Here is a 22,171-nt window from a genome sequence, read left to right as displayed (position 1 = left end):
CCTATGTGAACTTTCCTCCACATCTAAATGTGATGAGTTTGCAGCATATTTCAGAGATAAGATAACAAACATTAGGCTGGGTATCAGTCAAGCAAAACCTGATGAGAGGTTTGATATGTGCCCTAGCCTACCACGCAAAGGCACTATGGATTTTCCCTGGTTGACACAGACATGCTCAGGAAAGTGATATCACATCTTAAGCCTTCTACCTGCCTTCTCGACCCTATCCCCACCACCTTCTTCAAAACAGTTTTTAATTGCATATCTGAAGAAGTGCAAGCTATTGTTAAATCATTCCCTGTTCACAGGCACTTTCCCCACTGCACTAAAAACTGCTATGGTGAAACCCCTTGTGAAGTAAAGTAATCTAGATTCTTCAACTTTTAGCAATTTACGGTCAATCTCCAACCTTCCATTCTTAAGCAAAATTCTGGAGAAATTGGTTTTCAAACAGCAAAATAATTTTTGGGGAAAAAATCCAATCAGCCTTAGTTAAAGTGGTAAATGATCTTAGAGCCAACACAGATGCCAAACAGCTCTCTGTCCTTGTACGCTTTGATTTAAGTGCTGCATTCAACACTTTTGACCATGATGTCCTTCTGGCCTTTCCAGTCCAGTTCTAAATTGGTTTAGGACCTATTTAACCGGTCTAGAGTTTTTTTGTCACATAAGTTAGAGAAAATACACATCACATGTGGCGTTCCACAAGGTTCGATTTTGGGTCCGGTACTGTTCAGTTTATATATGTTACCCCTTGGCAGCGTTATCAGAAAGCACAGCAATGATTTTCACTGCTACGCAGACGATACACTACTTTGCATTTCTGTGTCACTTGGATGGTGTGCTTGAATGGCTAACAACTTCCTCCAGCTAAATCAAAACAAGACCGAGGTGCTTATTGTTGGAGCCAAAGCACAGAGTGAAACTGGCTGCACATTTTAATTCAAGGGCAATAAAGATAAAACACCAGGTAAAAAACCTAGGTGTTATTTTAGATTCTGAACTCGAATCACACATTAGTGACCAAAATACCTTTTTACCACCTGAGGAACATTACCAAGGTGCGGTCATTTCTCTCTCAGGCTGATACAGAGAGACTCATCCATGCTTTTATTACAAGCAGGCTTGACTACTGTAATGCTCTCCTGTCTGGTCTACCCAAGAAAGCCATTGGTCAACTGCAAAACATACAGAATGTTTCAGCACGGGTACTGACCAAGACCAGACGGAGAGCACACATTACACCGGTTTTAAGATCTCTGCACTGGCTGCCTGTGAGTATTATAATTAATTTCAAGATTCTTCTATTGGTTTTTAAATAAATCCACGATTTTGAACCCCAAAACATGTCTGACATGTTTTTTTGTTATGTACTTAGTAGGTCCTCTGCCACTGGCCTTTTAACTATCCCAAAGCTAGGACCAAGATGAATGGAGAGGCAGCTGTTAGTTACTATGCCCCCAGCCTCTGGAATAGCCTGCCAGAGAACCTGAGGGGGGCCAAAACTGTGGACATACAGTATTTCAAAGAGCTCTTTAAACACACATTTTTAGGTTTGCTTTTCAGTCATTCAGTTTTTATTGTTATTCTTTTGTTTGTTGTGTAGTAAATGTTTCCCTTTCTGTGAGCTTCTGTGGCCTATCATGTCGCGGCTGAGCCTTTGTTGCTCCTAGACGTTTCCACTTCACAATAAATGCACTTAGAGTTGACCGGGGCAGCCCTAGTAGGGCAGAAATTTGACGAACTGACTTTTTGGAAAGGTGGCATCATATGACGGTGCCATGTTGAAAGTCACTGAGCTCTTCAGTAAGGCCAATCTACTGCCAATGTTTGTCTATGGAGATTGCATGGCTGTGTACTCGATTTGATACACCTGTCAGCAACGGGTGTGGCTGAAATAGCCAAATCCACACATTTGAATGGGTGTCCACATACTTTGTATATATAGTGCATGTCTTACATAGAACTATCGGAAATACATGGGAAGGTCTGCTCAACCAAAGATTATAACCAATTGATTACAGCACTACCCCAAAAACGGAGGCAGCAGGTGGCAGCGGGTTGAGGTAGGGAACTGGTCTGTCTGCCCTATATAAAGGATTAAAACTGGCAGAGGAATAAAAACAGCATAAATAGGAAACTATACCAGTTTAATTTGAGGACCAGGATGTTGACAGCTGCACCACATAAGATTGCAAAATAGCTGGGAAGAGATTTTTGATGTATCGATTCCATGGCATAGGGTGTATGAGCTGATATGTAAAACAACGCAAGATTCAACACTTTGTGCTTTTCAGCTAAAATGATTGTACAAAATTCTTGTCACCAACAAAACGTTGAATATTTGAGGCATACAACCATCACAGCTCTGCAGATTTTGTTGTGGGGATACAGAATCAATAGACTATTTGTTTTGGTATTCCCCTCAGGTAGCCTGCTTCTGGTCTCAGGTTCAGGAATGGCTGAAAAAACACAACATTTATCTAAAATTGACCCTAGAAATGGCATTGTTGGGAGATTTGGAGAGACCTGGTCAGTCAATTGCTTATATACTAATACTCTTAGTAAAATGATTTATCTTCAACTCGCAATTGTTGGATTCTATTTGATTTAGATTCAAATTGTATGTGAAACATCACGACATAGTTGAAAGATATATGGCGCATAGAAATATGAAGAGGGTGGCCAGCAGAGATAGGTGGGAGGAGAGGATGGAAACCGAGGGTTGGGATGTGGAACTGGAGATGAGTTAGTGAAGTTGCTGGGGGAGGGGTAAAATGGTAAAAAAATATATTTCAAAAATACATTACCAGTCAAAAGTTTGGACACACCTACTCATTCAAGGGTTTTCCTTTATTTTTACTATTTTCTACAATGTAGAATAGTAGTGAAGACATCAAAACCAGGAAGTCATGTAGTAACCATAAAAGTAATAAACAAATAAAGATATATTTTATATTCTTCAAAGTAGCCACCCTTTGCCTTGATGACAGCTTTGCACACTCTTGGCATTCTCTCAACCAGCTTCATGAGGAATGCTTTTCTAACAGTCTTGAATGAGTTCCCACATGCAGCTCTGGAAAAAATTAAAGAGACCATTGCAAAATTATCAGTTTCTCTGGTTTGACTATTTATAGGTATGTGTTTGGGTGAAATTAACATTTTTGTTTTATTCTATAAACTACTCACAACATTTCTCCCAAATTCCAAGTAAAAATATTGTCATTTAGAGCATTTTATTTGCAGAAAATTACAAAAAATATGCAGCGTTGTCAGACCTCGAATAATGCAAAGAAAATAAGTTCATATTCATTTTTAACAACACAATACTAATGTTTTAACTTAGGAAGATATTTCAGAAATCAATATTTGGTAGAATAACCCTGATTTCATGCGTCTTGGCATGCTCTCCATCAGTTTTTCACATTGATGTTGGGTGACTTTATTTTATTAACCTTTATTTAAACAGGGGAAACAAGCTGAGACAGAGTCTCTTTTACAGTTGTGCCCTGTGATACAACAATACAAACATAGCAATTAATAAGAATTTAAAACCAAACAAAATGAGAACATATAAAAAGGTACAAGACGGAGATGAAAAATATAAAAATAAATACACTTCTATAAGAAAAACACATTACAAAAAGCAATTCGTTTATTACAAAAAGCAATTACAGTTTATAATAAAAAGTTAATGTAATGTGCATTTAAACTGTCTTACAGGCACCAAAACATCTAACTGGAGTTCTCACTGCAATTCATTCCATGAGTGTGGAGCATGATATTCAAATGCCGTTTAGCCTAACTCCTAGTGAATCCGGGTTATCTCTAGCACTAGCATGTCCTGTGACCGAGTCTGATAAATTCTGTTTGACCACTGGATTTTTGAGTTAAAATAATTAGGAAGTTTCTGCAAGACAGCTTTATAGACAAATATCAACCAGTGTCTGGCCCTTCTAAAAGCCAACCAAAGTGTATAAAAGGCAATGATGTGTGCAAAAGTTTGCACCAGTAACAAAGCGCAACGCTGCATGATACACTGCATCCAATTTCTTCAGTACTGATGCTGATCCATGCATATATAAAACATCACCATAATCAAGCACTGACATAAGTGGCCTGTACAATTTCCTTTCTGTGCTCTGATGACAGACAAGATATATTTCTATAAAAAAATCGAATTCTCAATTTCAGCTTCTTTGCCATCTCAGTTATGAGTTTTAAAAGAGATGATCATCTAACCAAACTCCAAGGTATTTATAGGTGGGAACACATTCCGAAAGACAGCCATCATGGGGAGCGATGTTCAGAATTTCCAATTGTATGCCACTCCTGGAGCAAAAATGTAAGTAGCTTGGCTTTGTTTGATGGCGTGTGACCATCCATCTTCCTCTTGATCACATTCCAGAGGTTTTCAATGGGGTTCAGGTCTGGAGGTTGGGCTGGCCATGACAAGGTCTTGATCTGGTGGTCCTCCATCCACACCTTGATTGACCTGGCTGTGTGGCATGGAGCATTGTCCTGCTGGAAAAACCAATCCTCAGAGTTGGGGAACATTGTCAGAGCAGAAGGAAGCAGGTTTTCTTCCAGGACAACCTTGTACGTGGCTTGATTCATGCATCCTTCACAAAGACAAATCTGCCTGATTCCAGCCTCGCTGAAGAACCCCCAGATCATCACAGATCCTCCACCAAATTCCACAGTGGGTGCGAGACACTGTGGCTTGTAGGCCTCTCCAGGTCTCTCACCCACTGTGAAATTTGGTGGAGGATTGGTGATGATCTGGAGTGACTTGAAGATTGCTGTCCACTCTCCCCATCTAACTTAACAGAGTTTGAGAAAATCTGCAAGGAAGAATGAGAGAAAATCCCCAAATCCAGATGTGCAAAGCTGATACAGACATACCCAAGATGACTCAAAGCTGATACAGACATACCCAAGACTTAAAGCTGTAATCACTGCCATAGGTGCTTCTACAAAGTTTCCTAGAAGTGCCTGCGCATTGGGACAAAGCAGTCCAAAACCCCTAATGGCAGGTAACACCCATTACCTGTCCATCACACTCAAAACTAAAGTAACACGCAAATTGGCAGCCTGTAGTCTTAGCCTAAAATGTCAGGTATTCCCTAATTAACAGAGTTGCAAAGCCGTATGTGCATAAATGTCAGATTTTTATGAACCTCAGATTCATAGCTGGGACAAAGGTTCACGTATAACATTGTAATAACAGAAAATATAGTTTAATATAACTGAAAGTACAGCATGTTCATAAACATCATATCGCATCGTAATTGCATTATAATCCACAGGAGCATTGCCATTCATTCTTGGCAATGCGGTGAGGCAATTTGTACAAAAAGGCATAAACACTCAATCATGTTGCATCGAGACAAAAACGAAAGTAATCCGTCAGCATGCCATTATGGCACAGTAACAATCCATAGTAGTTGGTCCCGATGAAGTCACTCTCTTTAGCTGCCTAGAGAACAAAGTTGTTTTTCTGGTTTGTTTGCCGTTGGCCTGTTTTCTGTGCTGTGTCTTTGTGGGCGTAGTTAAAGCTCTAGCCCAGGGCTTGCTGCTCCTGAGGAAATGCCTCTCCACCTTCAGTACTTTTTCCATACACAAAGTCAGGTTTCACCCCCAGCAAGAAGGAGAACCGGTCCAGTAGCCATTCGTACATCCTGGGGAGAGTGGCCTCCATCTCCGCATAGTGGTTCTTACAAAACCTGAGGGGGAAACAAAACATTGCAGAAAAACTCAATGACGTTGGCTAGGTTTCCATCCAATTGGCGACCAGATTTTCAAGCGTTTATAAGAAAATATGCACATTTTCGCACCAGTGGTGTGTTTCCGCCAAACAGACTTGCTGTGGATAATAATCAGTGTTTGACGATGTACTACACACAATTTCCTTCGCTGAAGTTTTCAAGCATCGATCATCAGGCCACCAGAATAAGACCCTGGATATTTATTGGAAAGGAGCATCAAGCTCCATCACTGTGCACTTTCACCAGCGTGTGAAGTTCAATTTATTTAATGTGTAGCCTACAGTTCCTTCAGAAAGTATTCATGCCCCATGATTTATTCCACATTGATGTTACAGGCTGAATTCAAAATGGATTAAAACAATTATTCTCACCAATCTACACACAATACTCCATAAGGACAAAGTGAAAACGTTTTTAGAAATGTTAGCACATTTTTTGAAAATGAAATACAGATCTCATTTACATTAGTATTCACACCCGAGTCAATACTTTGTAGAAGCACCTTTGGCAGCGATTAAAGCTGTGAGTCATTCTGGGTAAGTCACTCAGAGTTTTACACACCTGGATTGTGCAACATTTGCCATTATTCTTTTAGAAAATCTTCAAGCTTTGTCAAATTGGTTGTTGATCACTGCTGGACAGAAATTTTCAGGTCTTGATCTAGATTTTCAAGTATATTTAAGTCAAAACTAACTCGACCACATTCACCGTCTTCTTGGTTAGCAACTTCAGTCTAGATTTGGCCTTGTGTTTTAGGTTTTTGTCCTGCTGAAGGCAAATTCATCTCCCAGTGTCTGGTGGAAAGCAGACTGAACCAGGTTTTCCTCTAGGATTTTGCCAGTGCTTAGCTCCATTCCGTTTATTTTTTATTCTGAAAAACTCCCTAGTCCTTAAGCATTATAAGCATACCCATAACACGATGCAGGAACCACTATACTTGAAAATATGAAGAGTGGTACTCAGTAATGTGTTGTATTGGTTTTGGCCCAAACATAGCATTTTGTATTCAGGACAAAAAGTGAATTGATGTGTCACATTTTTTGCAGTATTACTATAGTGCCTTGTTGCAAACAGGATGCATGTTTTGGAATATTTGTATTCTGTACAGGCTTCCTTCTTTTCACTCCGTCAATTAGGTTAGTATTGTGGAGTAACTACAATGTTGTTGATCCATCCTCAGTTTTGTCCTATCACAGCCATTAAACTATAACTCTTTTGAAGTCACCATTGGGGTCATGGTGAAATCCTTGAGCGGTTTCCAGATAATTTTACAGTATCAGTCAAAAGTTGAGACACCTACTCATTCAAGGGTTTTTCTTTATTTTTACTATTTTCTACATTGTACAAAAAGTGTGAAGATATCAAAACTATGAAATAACATATGGAATCATGTAGAAACCAAAAAAAGTGTTAAATAAATCAAAATATTTATTTTAGATTCTTCAAAGTAGCCACCCTTTGCCTTGTTGACAGCTTTGCACACTCTTGGCATTCTCTCAACCAGCTTCACCTGGAATGCTTTTCCAACAGTTTTGAAGGAGTTCCCACATATGCTGAGCACTTGTTGGCTGCTTTTCCTTCACTCTGCGGTCAAACTCATCCCAAACCATCTCAATTGGGTTAAGGTCGGGTGATTGTGGAGGCCAGGTCATCTAATGCAGAACTCAATCACTCTCCTTCTTGGTCAAATAGCCCTTACACAGCCTGGAGGTGTGTTGGGTCATTATCCTGTTGAAAAACAAATGATAGTCCCACTAAGCGCAAACCAGATGGGGTGGCATATCGCTGTAGAATGCTGTGGTTGCCATGCTGGTTAAGTGTGCCTTGAATTCTAAATCAATCAATCAATCACTGACAGTGTTACCAGCAAAGCACCATCACACCTCCTCCTCCATGCTTCACGGTGGGCACCACACATGCGGAGATCATGTTCACTTACTCTGCGTCTCACAAAGACACAGAGTTTGGAACCAAAAATCTAAAATTTGGACTCAGACCAAAGGACAGATAATGTCCATTGCTCGTGTTTCTTGGCCCAAGCAAGTCTCTTCTTCTTATTGGTGTCCTTTAGTAGTGGTTTCTTTGCTGCAATTCAACCATGAAAGCCTGATTCACGCAGTCTCCCCTGAACAGTTGATGTTGAGATGTCTGTTACTTGAACACTGTGAAGCATTTATTTGGGCTGCAATTTCTGAGGCTGGTAACTCTTATGAACTTATCTTCTGCAGCAGAGGTATCTCTGGGTCTTCCTTTCCTGTGGCGGTCCTCATGAGAGCCAGTTTCATCATAGCGCTTGATGGATTTTATGACTGCACTTGAAGAAACTTCCAAAGTTCTTGAAGTTTTCTGGATTGACTGACTTTCATTTCTTAAAGTAATGATGAACTGTTGTTTCTCTTTGCTTATTTGAGTGGTTCTTGCCATAATATGGACTTGGTATTTTACCAAATAGGGCTATCTTCTGTTTACCAACCCTACCTTGTCACGACACAACTGATTTGCTCAAATGTATTAAGAAGGAAAGAAATTCCACAAATTAACTTTTAGCAAGGCACACCTGTTAATTGAAATGCATTCCAGGTGACTACCTCATGAAACTGGTTGAGAGAATGCAAAGAGTGTGCAAAGCTGTCAAAGGGTGTCTACTTTGAAGAATCTCAAATATAAAATATATTTTGATTTAACACTTTGGTCACTACATGATTTCATATTTGTCATGTCATAGTTTTGATGTGTTCACTATTATTCTACAATTTAGAAAATAGCAAAAAGAAAAAGAAAAACCCTGGAATGAGTAGGTATGTCCAAACTTTTGACTGGTACTGTATGGGTGGGGTATAGAGTTGAGGTAGTCATCTAAAAATCATGTTATACACTACTATTGCACACAGTGAATCACAGAGTGAGTTGTTAAGCAAATTTTTCCTCATGAACGTATCTAGGCTTGCCATAGCAAAGGGGTTGAATACTAATTGACTCAAGACATTTCAGCTTTTCATTTTTAATTAATTTGTAAACATTTCAAAAAGCGTAATTCCACTTTGACATTATGGGGTATTGAGTGTAGGCCAGTGACACAATCTCAATGTAATCCATTTTAATGTGGAAAAAGTCCCGGGGTGTGAATACTTTCTGAAAGCTCTGTAATAAACTGCATATGGTTTCCAGAGGCGTAGTGGGAGGACCACACACACATACCATATCATTGTGACTCCAAGTTTACTTTCCACCGCCATTTCTCACAGAATTAATTTTACAGACACAAAAAGATCCCACCATGTCGAACGAACAAATGAACTGTATGTTTCAGCATTCATAAAATTGTACCAAAACTTCCTGTTTCCCTCACAGCTGTCGTGATTTAGTTTTTTAATACGGTATGACTTTACTCAATGTAGTCTTCCTGTGTTGCTCAGTTGGTACAGCATGGCGCTTACAACGCCAGGGTTGTGCGTTCGATTCCCACGGGAGACAAGTACAAAATGTATGCACTCATTACTGTAAGTCACTCTGTATAAGAGAGTCTGCTAAATGAGTAAAAAAGTACATTACTCTTGCCCTGTGCTAAGTGGAGCACAATACCGGTGAGTTGTGCCTACAGACCAATCTGAAAGAGTTGAATATAACTTTCATGAAGCAAAGGAGATTGAACAGTGGACTCCTAAAAGCAGAGTGCCTCTTTGCCAATGGTTTGTCTCACTTGCCTGTTTGCTCCTTTCCTTGTGCATGTGACAAATAACCAGTGTGTAAACAGCATACGACAGACATCCTGGTCCTCTCATCCAGACCATATTTAAACAGAGCACGTGTCTGGGCCGTTTTGTTTATACATGTATATTTATAAATCTCTACATGGCCGCAACAATTAACTTTTTTTCTAAAGCGTCATCATTCCTACTACCTATATGTGGGGGGGAACTATTTATGTAGCTGAAACTAGATTTAAACGAGATGGTGAAGATGGGCCCTATACAGTGAAAGAACCCCTGTGACACGACAGGTTAGAAGGGAGTCACTCTCCACAACTCCAAGAAATAGAATGAGTAAGGTGGAATAGAAAGCGGAGGGGAAAGGGTAGCTTGGTAGATTTGAACAGTGCTGACAGTGAAAACATCCCCCATCAGAGGAGAGAACACACAGGCCTGCATGGCCCCTCTCCTTCACCCAGCACATACAACCGCCACAAGCTCTCAGCAGTCTGGGAACTGGGCACCGTGTCTGTCTGAAGGCTATCGCTGTTGTATACAACATCAGTTAGGATGACACCATCACCTCTGTTTTGGTTTAGGCGAAGTGTTTCAGGGTAAGGGAGGTCTACATTGTTCATCACTGACTCTACCTAAGGCGTTTCATGCAACCGGGCACTGGGCTTTACCTGGGCTTGCAGGCCCTCAGGGCTGGGTGCCAGTATTTTAGGTTGGAGGGCTGGAGGGTTGCTCTCCACGGTCTGGTGGTGCAGGCTGGGCCCGGAGGATGTAGCGGCCGCAGGGGAACCAGACAGCTTCTGGAAACTCATCTGTAGCTGCTCCGCAACACCTGGAGAAGGTGAGGATGGGGGAGAGGGAGGGTGAGGGAAAATAGTGTGGTTAGCATGAGAGGGTGAGGGATGATGGTGAAAAGGAAGAAGGAGGGTGAGGGAAAAGAGTGTGGTTAGTTGGAGAAGGTGAGGGATGATGGGGAGAGGGAGGGTGAGGGAAAAGAGTGTGGTTAGTTGGAGAAGGTGAGGGGAGAGGGAGGGTGACGGAAAAGAGTGTGGTTAGTGGGAGAGGGAAACGGGGGGTGAGGGAAATTGGGGTGGAGAAGAGCGAGATTAGCAAAAGCAGGACACATAACAGTGCCTGAACCAGGTTGCGCCTGTGTTTAGCTCCATTCTGTTTATTTTTTATTCTGAAAAACTCCCCAGTCCTTAGCGATTACAAATACACCCATAACATCATAACAGCCACCGCTATCATTGAAAATTTGGAGGTGGTACTGTATTGGATTTGCTCCACATTTTATTTTTGCAGTATTTGTATTCTGTACATGCTTCCTTCTTTTCACTCTGTCAATTAGGTTAGTATTGTGGAGTAACTACAATGTTGTTGATACATCCTCAGTTCTTCTATCACAGCCATTAAATGGTAACTGTTCTGAAGTCACCATGAAATCCCTGAGCGGTTTCCAGATAATTGTATGTTATACACTACTAGTGAGTCCATGCAACTTGTGAGTTGTTAAGCACATTTTTACTCCTGAACTTATTTAGGCTTGCCATAACAAAGGGTTTGAATTCGTATTGACTCAAGACATTTCAGCTTTTCATTTTTTCATTTTCAAAAACATAATTCCACTTTGACATTATGGGGTATTGTGTAACACTTTACTTGACACACATAACACGTTATAATATGGTCATAACACTCATGACACATTTAGACCTGTTGTAGGTGTCATAACCAGCCATAAAATAAATGCAATATACACTACATGACTAAAAGTATGTGGACTACTGCTCATCAAACATCTCATTCCAAAATCATGGGCATTAAAATGGAGTTGGTCCCCTGTTTGCTGCTATAACAGCCTCCACTCTTCTGGGAAGGCTTTCCACTAGATGTTGGAACATTGTTGTGGAGACTTCTATTCAGCCACAACTGCATTAGTGAGGTCGGGCACTGATGTTGGGCGATTAGTGCCCGACCTGGCTCGCAGTCGGCGTTCCAAATCATCCCAAAGGTGTTCGATGGGGTTGAGGGCAGGGCTCTGTGCAGGGCCGTCAAGTTCTTCCATACCAATCTCGACAAATAATTTCTGTATGTACCTCGCTTTGTGCACGGGGGCATTGTCATGCTGAAACATGAAAGGGCTTTCCCCAAACTGTTGCCACAAAGTTGGAAGTACAGAATCGTCTAGAATGTCATTGTATACTGTAGCATTAAGATTTCTCTTCACTGGAACTAAGGGGCCTAAGCCAAACAATGAAAAACAGTCCAATACCATTATTCCTCCACCACCAAACTTTACAGTTGTCACTATGCATTCGGGCAGGTAGTGTTCTCCTGGCATCCGCCAAACCCAGATTTCCACTGCTCCAGAGTCCAATGGCAGCGAGTTTTACACCACTCTAGCCGACGCTTGGCATTGCACATGGTGATCTTAGGCTGCCATGGCTGCTCGGCCATGGAAACCCATTTCATGAAGCTGCCAACGAACAGCTATTGTGCCAGAGACAGTTTGGAACTCTGTAGTGAGTGTTGCAACCGAGGACAGATGCGCTTTAACACTCGTCGGTCCTGTTCTGTGAGCTTGTGTGGCCTACCACTTCGAGGCTAAGCCGTTGTTGCTCCTAGATGTTTCCCCTTCACAATAACAGCTCTTACAGTTGACCGGGGCAGCTCTAGCAGGGCAGAAATTTGACGAACTGACTTGGTGGAAAGGTGGCATCATATGACGGTGCCACATTGAAAGTCACTGAGCTCTTCAGTAAGGCCATTCTACTGCCAATGTTTGTCTATGGAGATTGCATGGCTGTGTGCTCGATTTGATACACCCTTCAGCAATGGGTGTGGCTGAAATAGCCAAATCCACTAACTTGAAGGGGTGTTCACATGCACTTTATATACAAAAGTATGTCACAAAAGGTGTAAATATGGGTCATGACAGTGTTATGACCCTATTATATCAGGTCATGATAAGTTATGTCAGCTGTTATGACACTATGACATGATTATGACCGCATCATAATGTGTTCTGACACCGGGTGTCAAGTAAAGTGTTACCAAGTATTGTGTGTAAGCCAGTGACAAAATAATCTCAATTTAATCAATTTGAAATGCAGGCTGTAACACAACAAAATGTGGAAAAAGTCAAGGGGTGTGAATAGTTTCTGAAGGAACTGTATAGGCCAGTAAGTGTAGATACAAACAACATGCTAATGTTTTGTACCAGCTCTTTACAGTCCATTTGCCATACACCGTAAATAGTGGACATGAGGCAGCTCTTTTTGTTTTGGGTCTGAACAGACTGATATGAGTGGCACATACGTCTCTTTTTGAGGACAATCAACTTGTCTTTCTTCAAAGGCTAGTGAGGTTTCTGGGGACATTTAAAAAAAAAATGTTTACAGGCGACATATTTGAACATGTATTTTATTCCACTTTATACAAAAAGTTGTGAAATAGAGAAGATGGATGAAGGGGGAAACACAGTAGAAAGGGTAGACAGGAATTGAACCCTAGTTTCCTGTGGGGAGAAGTATATGTGACGATATGTTATGCTTTACCACTAGACCACAGGCTCTGCACAGCCAACTTTTGAGAGAGAACATTGAAAGAACCAGTTAAAAATGAGAGGTGACTCACCTGGCTATGTTGTCCTGCTGTCTCTGTCTGTGGTCAGGGAAGACTGCATGATCCTGTACCACCTCCTCAGGTTAAAATTGTTCCCATCTGGCACACAGACAGGGAGGAGGACCAGACAGAATTTAGGACACTTGACCCTTGCAATGTCCCACAGAGAAGACTTCCCCAAATAAGAGGTCATTTACTAACTATTCACATAACGGGCTACTGCTTGGAACTCATAGACTTCATTCAAGTCTGTCATTATGGGCCCTTCTTAGGAGGTTGGAATTCTCTCAGATGTTTTTATTACCACAGAAAAGAGCAAGTGGAAACTCTAGCACCTCTGTAATCACATGCATTTCAGCCCAGCCATGTAACCTACTCTCACAAATATTCAATATAAAATGGAACATTGCAAGTGATGTCCCGGTAGTCAGAGACCAAAGGATTGCAGACCAACAGCAACATTCCTCCGTTCCACAGATAAGACCGCACCACAATGTTCACTCTTAATTACACAATGTACAATGAGTACAAATTACAATAATCTAGGCTAACAATGAATAAGAGAACCTGTCGCTAATGTGTGAAATACATACAGTTGAAGTCGGAAGGTTACATACACCTTAGCCAAATACATTTCAATTTAATCCTAGTAAAAATACACTCAATTAGTATTTAGTTGCATTGCCTTTAAATTGTTTAACTTAGGTAAAACGTTTCGTGTAGCCTTCCACAAGCTTCCCACAATAAGTTGGGTGAATTTTGGCCCATTCATCCTGACAGAGCTGGTGTAACTGAATCAGGTTTGTATGCCTCCTTGCTCGCACACGCTTTTTCAGTTCTGCCCAAAAATGTTCTATGGGATTGAGGTCAGGGCTTTGTGATGGCCACTCCAATACCTTGACTTTTTTTGACCTTAAGCCATTTTGCCACAACTTTGGAAGTATGCTTGGGGTCATTGTCCATTTAGAAGACCCATTTGCGACCAAGCTTTAACTTCCTGACTGATGTCTTGAGATGTTGCTTTAACATATCCACATAATTTTCCTACCTCATGATGCCATCTATTTTGTGAAGTGCACCAGTCCCTCCTGCAGCAAAGCACCCCCACAACATGATGCTGCCACCTCCATGCTTCACGGTTGGGATGGTGCTCTTCGGCTTGCAAGCCTCTCCCTTTTACCTCCAAACATAACGATGGTCATTATGGCCAAACAGTTCTATTTTTGTTTCATCAGACGAGAGGACATTTCTCAGAGGATCTTTGTCCCCATGTGCAGTTGCAAAACGTAGTCTGTTTTTTTATGGCGGTTTTGGAGCAGTGGCTTCTTCCTTGCTGAGCGGCCTTTCAGGTTTTGTCAATGTAGGACTCGTTTTACTGTGGATATAGATACTTTTGTACCCGTTTCCTCCAGCATCTTCACAAGGTCCTTTGCTGTTGTTCTGGGATTGATTTGCACTTTTCGCACACCAAAGTACGTTCATCTCTAGGAGACAGAACGCGTCTCCTTCCTGAGCAGTATGACGGCTGCGTGGTCCCATGGTGTTTATACTTGCGTACTACTGTTTGTACAGATAAACGTGGTACCTTCAGGATTTTGGAAATTGCTCCCAAGGATGAACCAGACTTGTGAAGGTCCACAATTTTTTTTCTGAGGTCTTGGCTGATTTCTTTTTATTTTCCCATGATGTCAAGCAAAGAAGCACTGAGTTTGAAGGTAGGCCTTGAATACATCCACAGGTACACCTCCAATTGACTCAAATGATCTAAATTAGCCTATCAGAAGCTTCTAAAGCCATGACATAATTTCTGAAATTTCCAAGCTGTTTAAAAGCACAGTCAACTTAGTGTATGTAAACTTCTGACACACTGGAATTGTGATACAGTGAATTATTAGTGAAATAATCTGTATGTAAACAATAGTTGTAAAAATGACTTGTGTCATGCACAAAGTAGATGTCCTAACCGACCTGACAAAACGATAGTTTGAAATGTGTGGAGTGATTGAAAAACGAGTTTTAATGACTCCAACCTAAGTGTATGTAAACTTCCGACTTCAAATGTATTTAACAAACAGATGAAACCAACGAAGCAACTAGATTATATAAACAGTTAAAAGCATGCACCTTCAGAGGCCTTCCAGACATATGTAAATAAACGTTGTTTCATCCTCATTCATGTGAATATCCAATTCGTGATAGCAAAATAAATAATCCTACCTAGCAATTCAGAAATCAAATACACTGTAGCTCAATTATTTTGAGAATTTTCTGAACAAATATTATAGGAGAAAAGACAGCTTGCACTTCTTTAGCAAAATGTAAAATACAGCATAGAACAAATTGTATTGAACGTTTAAAAGGAGAAAAAGTGCAGTGCGAGGGTGTGATCCCATTGGCTGGTGATGAATTGATACATTGTTGCACTGATGTATTACGGACGCATGTGACAGGCAGAGAGATTAGCACAATACCATCCTAACATATTTACCAGTCTTTTCCCCAGCCCTGCCCCCCTTTTTTTGCGTGCCATTGGGACCGCCATTCGGACTGGTCTAAATTGCTAGTTGGGCCATTGGGTGGGGGCTTTCCCATTAGTTGGTTCAGGGGGGTGTTGGAACAGAATCTGATGGTTGCTGTCTGTATATAATTTGTCATTTTGGAAGCCACATTGTCAGCTGTCCAGTACTATGAATTGAATCCCGACCTTAAGTCTTTTTTACATTATATAACATGCTTCAACAGGTGCCCCATACTCAGCTACCTATGTCCCTACCCTGAGCAGGTCTGCCAAGGCCAGGTGGCACATTGCCATGGTCTTAGGCATGCTCATCAGCCCCTGCTCCTCCTCTGGTGCGGGGTCAGGTAGGAAACAGCATCCACAGAGCCAGAACACACTGAGGAGACCCTATCATCACTGATGTGTCCTGTGGAACACACTGAGTGTGTTCACACAGGAAAACACTCACGTGAGCACATGAAAACATGCACAAACGCACCACACAGATGCAATGCACACTCAGAGATAATGACTAGTGTGCTGGGATTGGCTGTTCAGTGTGTGTGCGTTTGGTTTACTGTACCTGAGACAGAGCCTGCTCCACTGGCCCAGTTCCATCCCCGTCTGTCTTACTGGCAGTCATAGTCACTCATCACTGACGATTATTGGATGTTTATAAACGCGTCGGAATTGTAGTTCACAAGAAGACAGGAGGGAGACAGGAGGGAGGCTGAGACAGGAGGGATTGGGAGACACTGTGGCCACGTCCGATGATACCCCCAGACAGGGCCAAACAGTGCATTACAAGTGCATAGAGTGCATTCGGAAAGTATTCAGACCCCTTGACTTCCCCCCCCCAAAATGTATGTTACAGCCTTATTCTAAAATTGATTAAATCATCCCCCCCCCCCCCTCAATCTACACACAATGCCCCATAATGACAAAGCAAAAACAGGTTTAGACATTTTTGCAAAGTAAAAATAATAAAAATATGAAATATGACATTTACATAAGTATTCAGACCCCTGTACTCATTACTTTGTTGAAGCACCTTTGGCAGCGATTAGAGCCTCGAGTATTCTTGGGTATGACACTACAAGCTTGGCACACCTGTATTTGGGGAGTTTTTCCCATTCTTCCCTGTAGATCCGCGCTCAAGCTCATTCAGGTGGGATGGGGAGCGTCGCTGCACAGCTATTTTTCAGGTCTCTCCAGAGATGTTAGATCGGGTTCAAGTCCAGGCTCTGGCTGGCCCACTCAAGGACATTCAGAGACTTGTCCCAAAGCCACTCCTGCGTTGTCTTGGCTGTGTGCCTTGGGTCGTTGTCCAGTTGGAAGGGGAACCGTCACCCAATCTGAGGTCCTGAGCGCTCATCAAGGATCTCGCTGTACTCTGCTCCACTCATCTCCCCCTCAATCCTCCCAGTCCCTGCGTCTGAAAAACATCCCCACAGCATGATGCTGCCACCACCTTGCTTCACCGTGGGGATCGTGCCAAGTTTCCTCCAGACGTGACGCTTGGCATTCAGGCCAAAGAGTTCAATCTTGTAGAGATCAACCGATTATGATTTTTCAACGCCGATACCGATTATTGGAGGACCAAAAAAAGCCGATACCGATTTATCGTCCGATTTGTTTTATTTATTTGTAATAATGACAATTACAACAATACTGAATGAACACTTATTTTAACTTAATACAATACATAAATAAAAATCAATTTAGCCTACAATAAATAATGAAACATGTTCAATTTGGTTTAAAAAATGCAAAAACAAAGTGTTGGACATGAACGTAAAAGTGAAATATGTGCCATGTAAGAAAGCTAACATTTAAGTTCCTTGCTCAGAACATGAGAACATATGAAAGCTGGTGGTTCCTTTTAACATGAGACTTCAATATTCCAAGGTAAGAGGTTTTAGGTTGTAGTTAATATAGTATTTATAGGACTATTTCTCTCTATACCATTTGTATTCCATATACCTTTGACTATTGGATGTTCTTATAGGCACTTTAGTATTGCCAGTGTAACAGTATAGCTTCCGTTCCTCTCCTCGCTCCTACCTGGGTTCGAACGAGGAACACATCGACAACAGCCACCCTCGAAGCAGCGTTACCCATGCAGAGCAAGGGGAACAACTACTCCAAGTCTCAGAGCGAGTGACGTTTGAAACGCTATTAGCGCGCACCACGCTAACTAGCTAGCCATTTCACATTGGTTACACCAGCCTAATCTCCGGATTTGATAGGTTTGAAGTCATAAACAGCGCAATGATTGAAGCACAGTGAAGAGCTGCTGGCATAACGCACGAAAGTGCTGTTTGAATGAATGCTTACGAGCCTGCTGCTGCCTACCATCGCTCAGTCAGACTGCTCTATCAAATAATAGACTTAATTATAACATAACACACAGAAATACGAGCCTTTGGTCATTAATATGGTCGAATCCGGAAACTATCATTTCGAAAACAAAACCTTTATTATTATCGCATATACCCTCTGCGTGCAATGAACGCAAGAGAAGTGACACAATTTCACCTGGTTAATATTGCCTGCTAACCTGGATTTATTTTAGCTAAATATGCAGGTTTAAAAATATATACTTCTGTGTATTGATTTTAAGAAAGGCATTGATGTTTATGGTTAGGTATACGTTGAAGCAACAACAGTCCTTTTCCCGCGAATGCGCACCGCATCGATTATATGCAACGCAGGACACGCGAGATAAACTAGTAATATCATCAACCATGTGTAGTTAAACTAGTGATTATGATTGATTGATTGTTTTTTATAAGATAAGTTTAATGCTAGCTAGCAACTTACCTTGGGTTCTTACTGCATTCGCGTAACAGGCAGGCTCCTCGTGGAGTGCAATGAGAGGCAGGTGGTTAGAGCATTGGACTAGTTAACTGTAAGGTTGCAAGATTGAATCCCCGAGCTGACAAGGTAAAAATCTGTCGTTCTTCCCCTGAACAAGGCAGTTAACCAACTGTTACCCGTCATTGAAAATAAGAATGTGTTCTTAACTGACTTGCCTAGTTAAATAAAGGTGTAAAAAAAAAAAAAAAGATTTCCGGTTGTTAAAAAAACTTGAAATCGGCCCTAATTAAAATCGGCCATTCCGATTAAATCGGTCGACCTCTACAATCTTGGTTTCATCTGACCAGAGAATCTTGTTTTTCACGGTCTGAGAGTCCTTTAGGTGCCTTTTGCGGGTTGTCATGTGCATTTTACTGAGGAGTGGCTTCTGTCTTGCCACTCTACCATAAAGGCTTGATTGGCGGTGTGCTGCAGAGATGGTTGTCCTTCTGGAAGGTTCTCCCATCTCCACAGAGGAACTCTGGAGCTCTGTCAGACTGACCATCGGGTTCTTGGTCACTTCCCTGACCATGGTCCTTCTACCCCAATTGCTCAGTTTGGCCGGGCGGCCAGCTCTAGGAAGAGTGTTGTTGGTTCCAAACTTCTTCCATTTAAGAATGATGGAGGCTACTGTGTTCTTGGGGACCTTCAATGCCGCAGACATTTTTTGGTACCGTTCCCCAGATTTGTGCCTCGACACAATCCTGAGCTCTATGGACAGTCCTTCGACCTCGTGGCTTGGTTTTTGCTCTGACATGCACTGTCAAGTGTGGGACCTTATATAGACAGGTGTGTGCCTTTCCAAATCATGTCCAATCAATTGAATTTACCACAGGTTGACTCCAATCAAGTTATAGAAACAGCTCAAGGATGATCAATGGAAACAGGATGTACCTGAGCTCAATTTTGAGTCTCACAGCAAAGAGTCTGAATACTTATGTAAACAATAAGGTATCCAAATTTCTAAAAACCTGTTTTTCGCTTTGTCATTATGTGGTGTTGTGTAGATTGATGAGATTTTTTAAAATACATTTTAGAATAAGGCTGTAATGTAACAAAATGTGGAAAAGGTCAAGGGGTCTGAATTCTTTCAGAATGCACTGTACCTGATGATATGTGGCTGCTATGTTAAACAATGAATGGCTTTTTCTCTCATTCATTGATGATGATACTTAAGTTGTAACTGGTTCTGTTGTGCTCAACTTTTACATTTGATAGACAACTTTAGCACAGTTCCAAACATAGACTATCCTCTTTTTTAACAATAGCTTGAAAAATAAATAAAAACGTCTCCGGTGCTGCAGCATGTGCTCATTCGGTGTCATGCTTTGTTGTGGTATTGTAAAAGATTCTGCTTGTCTCCAGTCATGTAAAAGGACCTAGAATTGCATGACATGCATTTATAAAAGGCAATTTTTTCAAGGACCGGCAAAAATAAGATGTTTGATTCAGGCAGTGCTAACCTTCTGGCTACTTCCTTTTGTAAGCATTACATGGCAAAGAACCGTTTCTAAAACTGTTTTATTGGTCCTAGGAGTGAGTGTAAACGGTAGATATGTTTTGTGCAATCCACTTTGTTTTAATCATTATTTTGGGTATGGGAGAGGGTCGAGTACAAATATGTTACATTTGGGAGGGACATTCATTTCAGAGATCCGATTGTCTGCAGGTATCCCTCATTATAAATAATATACAGTCCCTATGCGACATATGGTCAAATCTGCCATTGAATTCTTATGTTTCGTTTTAGCCCAAAGGCCGGCAGATGGAGATAGAGTCGTCTCATCTTACCGTCCAAAGGGAATCCATGTAGTCGGCTATACACACCTATTCCCCGTTGTCTGGTTCGTACATAAAACATTCATGGTGGTGGAAAATGTTGTTTCATAAAGAATGTATGCATATGTTTCCTGTTTTTTTTTCGCCTTTGCAGTCTGAATGGAATGTTTAATGTACAAACCGGTCCATACATTTGGATGGTAAAATGAAATGACTCAAAATCGCCATCTGTCGGCCTATGGGTTAGTTTCATATTCGCTGCTAATAAATGGGCAAGAGCACAGTGAAAAATCTGCGTTTGAAAAGCGTTGTTTTGCACGCAATTATTAAAACGTTCAATCACACCTGTGGCAGAGCGGCTTAAAAAAACATACGGCCGGTTGGGCTATAATGGCTAGGTTAGACACAACAAGACAATATATATTTTCTGGCGAATCTAAAAGTAGTGAAAATTCTATAAGAAGTTATACTGTATAACCTACCGTTTGTTCCTCGTCCATTTTCACACACTTTAGTTTGTTTCACATCAGAAATTAACTCTCACACATCGGTTTGTTGTGGTAGAATAGGAACTTCCTGTGTGTGTTACCAATAAATCCATCCGTCAGGAAACAACATTATTTTACTGTGCAACACAAGCACACAATTTATTGCCAAAAGATTTTAACATAAATGTTTTTATGAAGAAATTGTTCAATGCTATATCTGAACTACAGAGGAATAAAGCTACAGATATTCAATATCAGAAATGTGTTTTAGCCAGTACTCATTGAGGTGGATTGCACTTGCAGTCCAATGTTTGATGTCTCCCTATAGAGGGCAACATTGACTGACGCAGAATGAGAGCCGAGTGTACTGTTGTAGCTTGTAGGAATTTACTTTTTAGTCATTTAGCAGACTGTTTTATACAGAGCGACATACAGGAGCAATTAGGGTTAAGTGCCTTGCTGAATGGCACATAAACAGATTTTTCACCTATCACCTGAGTCATCCATTACAGTAATTGCTATCCTTGTCCATACCCCACGCCTCAGCTCTGTAATCTACCCTGCTTTACTTGATTTTTGTCATAAACTATTTCTGGTGGTGGTGTGTGTGATAGGATTGGAGCTAGCACCATGTAAACCACAAGAAAGATGAAGAGAGGGTGTGTGGGTGGATTCATTGTTTGGTAAATCCATTTGTAAGTATGAGTTTAGCTTGAGTCAAACATTCATTCATTGAAGCATTATCTTTTCAGGATAATTAGAATTCTTCTTACTCCATTTAATCATGCCAAGGTCTATACATAGGACCCACATGCCCCTGAATACTTAATACTGTATCTATGACATTCTAGAAAGTTGAAAAAACAACATTTGGAGGGTGTTTATATGTGCTTTGTTCTGTTTCTACAGAGACAGAGGCTGCATCCCAAATGGCACCCTATTCCCTATATAGCCAGCAGCTTACCACCCTGCATCCCACTGCTGGCTTGCCTCTGAAGCTAAGCAGGGTTGGTCTTGGTTGGTCCCTGGATGGGAGACCAGATTCTGCTGGAAGTGGTGTTGAAGGGCCAATACACACACTTTCATTTATTTTTTATTTCACCTTTATTTAACCAGGTAGGCCAGTTGAGAACAAGTTCTCATTTACAACTGCAACCTGGCCAAGATAAAGCAAAGCAGTGAGGCAAAAACAACAACACAGTTACACATAAACAAACGTACAGTCAACAACAACACAGAGTTACACATAAACAAACGTACAGTCAATAGTACAATAGAAAAAATCTATGTACAGTGTGTGCAAATGTAGAAGAGTAGGGAGGTAAGGCAATAAATAGGCAATAGAGGCAAAATAATTACAATTTAGCATTAACACTGGAGTGATAGATGTGCAGATGATGATGTGCAAGTAGAGATACTGGGGTGCAAAAGAGCAAGAAGATAAATAAC

At 41.2% G+C, this 22,171-nt stretch overlaps 1 long non-coding RNA gene across 5 annotated transcripts; it reads right to left on the bottom strand.

The window, feature by feature from the left end:
* Positions 1-2,834: 2,834 nt before the first annotated feature.
* On the bottom strand, positions 2,835-20,832 carry LOC139556129 (uncharacterized). Of its 5 annotated transcripts, none has more exons than XR_011671073.1 (6): positions 20,717-20,832; positions 16,180-16,251; positions 15,861-16,023; positions 13,112-13,198; positions 10,144-10,304; positions 2,835-5,726 (listed from the first exon to the last, which is right to left on the bottom strand). It is a non-coding gene; the product is annotated as an uncharacterized lncRNA (long non-coding RNA). The 5 variants fall into 5 exon arrangements; XR_011671070.1 differs by having other exon boundaries at positions 15,873-16,023; XR_011671071.1 differs by having other exon boundaries at positions 15,873-15,993.
* Positions 20,833-22,171: the final 1,339 nt, after the last annotated feature.

Source organism: Salvelinus alpinus, chromosome 27, assembly GCF_045679555.1.
Source record: "Salvelinus alpinus chromosome 27, SLU_Salpinus.1, whole genome shotgun sequence".
Taxonomy (NCBI): domain Eukaryota; kingdom Metazoa; phylum Chordata; class Actinopteri; order Salmoniformes; family Salmonidae; genus Salvelinus; species Salvelinus alpinus.
The sequence above is the reverse complement of the archived record's forward strand: the minus strand, read 5'-3'. Positions and strand labels throughout refer to the sequence as shown.